We start from the raw sequence: 5990 nt of genomic DNA on the forward strand, positions 1-5990 counted from the left end.
AACATGTGAGATTAATATTGTTGTGCTCTGGTCTCCCTCTCTTAAAGCAATAAGCCTGAACTGCACAAGCTGCTGTCTGAAATGGTAGGAACATCATTGGGCAAAATAGATTACAGACAGTCTTCATCTAAATGTTACTGGCTATAGGAAGAAAAAGGTCATACAATGAATCCTTTTAAAATCTTGACTAATATTTCATAGCAAGTGGAGAAAAAGAGAGTTGTTTAGGACTTCACTTTGAAGAATATAAACAAAAGTTATGGAAATAAGTATTTCATATTTAGCCAAATTTTAGTTATAATCACAAATGTGTACTAATTTTACAAACCAAGAATGAATCAAGTGTCAAATGTTTTCCTTGGTATCATTTTCCAGAAGAATAAAGTGTGATAACTAGAAACAATCTTTATTTAACTTCTGAATTCAATGAAGAATAGTAATGGAGGAATTTTATAAAATATCCAAAGGCTCCACCAATTTCCCCAAAGGTCCTTCTTAATTCTTATTTTATAAATTCTTATCTGTTGAAATTGTTTTTATTTTTCCCATTTATTATCCACATTTTAATTGTTCTAACTCTACCAGACTCTATTTATCTATGGGACTTTACATTTCTTTCAGGCAGTTCTTGAACCCCACATTCACCAACTTTATGAAGTCTATTGCATCTTTCTCAAGGTCATTTCACACTGAATTTGAATAATGTCAACTGTATCAGAAAATCAGGAGTAAGGTCTTGGCACAATGGAAGAAGACAGTGTTAAGTAGGGAGGGATATTTAACAGGAAATTAATTTTTAAGTAGTTGGTTCATTCAGGAATATTTGTTTTTTTATGAGAAGTCTTACTTCCCTAAGAAAGCATTGTCACTTCAGGGACTTGCAAGTGATACTAGGATAACAAGAACCTCTGTGTTGGTTCATCAGTTAATACCAAAATGATACCTCATGATGTATACAAAAGTTAACATTTGAGCTAATTTGTAGATATTTCAAATGTTGTCAATATTTTCTTTTTACATTTTAATAATTGGGGTTTTACCTGAATCCTAATGTGCTATTTTTTGTTACCAGAATGAATTGCCAACTATCTGAGTATACAGAATTTGTTAGACTGAAGAATATTCTATGTATGCCATTTATGTCCTTTCTATAGATCATTCTTCTTTAGGATCTAATTAGTCCTCATATCCTACCCATTTTCAGCCCAGAAAAATTGCTCTGAAGTTGGCATTGCTTGCTGGTGCAGGCCTGCTTTATCAACAAGCCAATCTCACCACATGGTTTTAAATATTTGTTCATAAATGATGCTGATGAAGTATCAGAGAAGCAGAATATACTATCTATACCACATTCAATTCTAGAAATCATAATAAATGTTAAAAACTTTAATTCTTCAGATTAATATTATAACTCTCAGCTTATATTTTTAATCTGTCAAGCTAACTGATTCCACTAACATGAGATATCTAAAGTCATCAAACTCATATAAATAGAAAATAGAATGATGGTTGCTGGAGGGAGGGAGCAATGGGGAGTTTTTTAATGGGTATAGAATTTCACTTTTGCAAGATGAAAAAGTTCCAAATAGTTTCANCACAGCTGCCGGCCGCTCACACTGGCTGCCAGCCACTCACAGTAGCTTAAGGCAGCCCACTGCAGCAGGGGCTGCAGCCTACGCCATCACTGGTGACTCATGGCATCCCAGCTCCAGGCTGAGCTGTCATTCACCATCTTAGCTGTAGATGGCAGTGTCACTGGCCCTCATGTGGGATCTGAACCGGGGCCCTGCTGCACAGAGCTTGCATCCCACGTCAGCTCTTAACCAATGCTTCACTCAGCCAGCCCGAGGCAAGGGAGTTATGAGGAAGCTGTTTTAAAAGCATTTGGGGGGACACTATTATAGTTAGGAAAGAGGCAGTGAGGAAGTGAAGGTCAAAAGTGAATATTATATTTCCAATTTGAAGTTCCTATGGAGTTGAATAATTAAACACAGAAAGTCAATTTCCAAGAGTAGTTATCTTCAGAGAGGTTTATTTACTCCCATATATACATGCACAAAGATGCCATAACATAGTTTCAGGCAAGTAGTCAAACCTGATTTGAAGAGCTTGGCTATCAGTGAATTAGGCTAAACTTCTCTATCTCACTTCCTGAGAGATGAGGAAGGGGTTCAACAATGGGGACATTCATATATAATACATAGACATGAAGAAAAGTATCGCTGTTGAACTATGGGTAGCAGTTATATAAAATAATTTATGTTTTTTTCTTTCCACCATTGCAAAATCTGAAGTTGTGGAATGTGAACAGAACTGAATGATCTTAATATGACAGAATGAAAGAATTACTTTGCAATTATTCATTTACCATAGATTCACTGAGAGCCTGCTATTTGGAAGCACTGCTCTAGAGAGGCTGGGATATATGAGTTACCAAAATACCAGTTTTTCCATCTCTTTAAATAATAGAACATTGTTGTAATTTTAATAACTAATTTCTGGATCAAAGAGGGCCCATATAAAGTAAAAGAAAATGTCTCCCTCCACTTTTCTTGATGCTTTCAGGTCACATCTGAATTCCCAAAAGGTGATTGTCATGTTGCATGAAGGTCCAAGCTAACCAGCCAGCTGAGGCTGACTTCACATGAAAAATGAACATGTTGAATCTATTTATTGGGTTGTCAGAAAAGTCATGATGTATTTTTTCTATGTTTTTTGTTGCAAAAATGCATCATGACTTTTCCCACAACCCAATAGAAAACAAGGTGGGGACGTAGCTACAGTATTTCCAATTCCCTAACTCATGCATACAAAATCATAACCACTTGGTCCCTATTTGTAACTTCCAAAAAACCTAATTTAGCTCATTCTATATAATCAGACATTTCAAAGTTTGAAATGGAGAAATTTCAAGATTTTCTTGGTTGTTTCAAATGTAAACCCCATTAATTTAGGATTTGCCCAACCCCACCTCCTTACTTCCTTGGTTAAATCTAAATGTAGGTACTGGCCTAATATCAGGGTATTAAAGACAAGTGTCATGTTACAGATTGAGCTCTGTCCATGATGCTCCTCTAGAATGTCTGATCCTCTCTGAATTTCTGGTTATCTTTTCATGCTACCGTTAGTTTAGGTATCTGCATTCATCTCGAGTCCCCATGATTTCTGCTAAAATGTCTACTTTTCAAGTCCACAAGGCTTAAAGTCTGCTGGCTCGGTCACTCTTGCTCTTTCTCTGCTGATTTCTGAGTAGTGTCTTGACCTCCTCCTCTAGGATATTTCAAAAAGGATTTAAGGAGATGGAAAAACTGGTGTTTTGGTAACTGATACGTCCCAGCACCCACTTGAAAGAAGAGTCCAGNTAAACCAGATTGTCAAGATCAGCAGCCTTCAGACTATTTCAACACCCTGATCTGTCACAATCAGTTATGGGATGCCTGGTAATTCATGCATTCCAAATAACAAAGTACCATAGTTTTAATATGATTTACTTTTTTATATAACTAGAGTGGATTCCAGATTATCTTAGTAATACCTTCCCCACTCCTTTACATTATGATACGTTATCTTGAATAGGAGAAAATGAAGTGGAATCATAGCCAAGCCAGTGGGTAATTGCTCATTCATTACATGAGGAAGTCCATGGAAGTATGTCACACTCAACATTGTCTGCCAATGTGCTTTCTCAATGGGAGGAAGGATTGAGAACTACGCTTCTAGTTGTATATTACTACGTTTTGTTTCCCAATGGTTATCTTCAAGTTTTGGGAAGGTGTGTACAAATGATTCCTCTTAATCTTCTCTATGCTTCAGGGAATCATTTGGGCCAGAGTGAATGGGAGAGCAATGCCTTCCTGTAGTCACCATGGTTTTGGCAGCAATGGTGACTACTTCCCCAGAGGAAATACCAGTACCTGGGAACAGGTTCGTGGACTGTGGAGATTTGCTCCTCCCACAAGGGTATTTACTCCCTGCTGCCGAAACTAGGGTGTTATTTTATTATAGAAAAGGCAATTTTCTTACAGAAAGCTTTTTTAACACTCCCAGGCAAATTAAGTCATTCCCATCTGTTCTCCCATAGTTCTGAATTATGTTTATACTATATTATATCACTTTTCATTCTAATTATTTGTTTACATGACTGCCTTCCCATGACAGCAAACAGGGATTGCACCTTATACTGCCTTGAATTACTATTGATTATTAGTACTATACTTGGCATTGTAATAAGCACCATCAACTAGTGATCAAACATGACCAAAAAAGCAGACAAATATCACATTAAATTTGGGATCTTTTTGTTGTCTTGGGTTTTTGTTAATAACACTCTCAATTTAAGATGTTATTCTTTCTTCCACAGTTTTGATCTTACATGGTGCCTAAGGGGCACTCAAACATTTGTTAATTAATTTATTATTTATGCCATACCAACATGCAAAATGTAGCATAGAGAATAAAGCAGTGAGTCACACACAGAGTTGTTTTTCTGAAACTCAGATTTGATAGAACCTGCCCTTGACAAATTTATTCAGGGCCTACTAAAAAAAATTTCAAGCTCCTTGATTTGGCATTCTGACTTCATGTTTTTCAGAATACTTCCTGGAATTTCTACACCACTGCATTCTGTTCCCACCAGGCATTTTGTATGCTAGATAATCTGGTCTAATATAAACCAGAGAGTCTCCAGTCACACTTCTCTTTTCTGGATTCCTACTCTCCCTAGGTCATTTTACTCAGTTCCAAGGCTTTAAATACACAAGTATGTATGCTAATGACTCCTAACCTCTATCTATGTCTTTCGTATTCAATTGCCTGCTCAACGTTTCCGCTTAGATAACTGATGACCATCTCAAACATAACATGGATAAGATAGAACACATATTTCTAAACCCAGACCTCCCCCACCCCAAAAAAGTATTCCTCCTCTAATCTCCAACTTGATAAATATTACCCTCTTCACCTCAGATGCTCAAGGCAAAAAATCTAGGCATTTTCCTTGCTAGCTCCTTTTAGCTCCTCACACCTCCCTCTCAAATGTAAATCATCAGCAAATCCTGTTGACTCATCCTGCAAAGCATGCCCCAAATCCACCTACATTTCTCCACATCCACTATTATCCTAATTCTGAACTACTGCAATATCCTACTAGCTAGTCTCCCCACTTCCACCCTTATCCTTCATGATCCATTTTCTGAAAAATTGGGAGAGTGCACTTTTTAAAAATGTAAATAAAGTAATGCCATTTCCCTGCTTAAAAACAAAAACAAAACAACTCTGGTTTGGTAGGCAAAATAATGCCTCCCCATCCCCACCCTCAAAAAACGCCCTCATCCTAGTGCTGGAAAGTTGTGAATATGTTGTCACATGGCAAAGGGGAATTAAATAATACTGGATTATCCCATGGGCCGAAGGTGATTTTTAAAATGAAAACAGAAGCAGAGGAGTCAGAACCAGAGTGATACAATGTGAGAAAGATTTAACTGGCCATTTCAGTCTTTGAGAATGAAAGGAGACCATGAGCCAAGAAATGTGAAAGACTAAAAGCTGGAAAAGGCAAGGAAATGGATTTGTCTCTACAGCCTTCAGAAGGGATGTTGACACCTTAATTTTAGCCCAGAGAGACTCTTTTGGACTTCCGGCCTCCAGAATCATGATAGAATAAATGTATGTTGTTTTAAACCAATGAGTTTGTGGCAATTTGTTACAGTAGCCATGGGAAACTAATACACCCTCCCAAGACTTCTCACTGAATTGAAAATAAAATGCAGACTCCATACTCTGTGTTACAAACCCTGTAAGATCAACTCCTCAATCTCATCATCAACCACTTCTCCCTGCCTTTTATGGATTCCTCAAACACGCAAAGCTTATTTCTGTCTTAAGAATGCAGAGTAAGGAATAAATCAAGAAAATTAACCAAACATATTGAAACTTGAGATTGATGAGCAATATGAATTCATAACACTATAAATAATGGAAAACTCCTAAAT

The sequence above is a fragment of the Hipposideros armiger genome, unplaced genomic scaffold (genome assembly GCF_001890085.2).
Source record: "Hipposideros armiger isolate ML-2016 unplaced genomic scaffold, ASM189008v1 scaffold_2461, whole genome shotgun sequence".
NCBI lineage: Eukaryota > Metazoa > Chordata > Mammalia > Chiroptera > Hipposideridae > Hipposideros > Hipposideros armiger.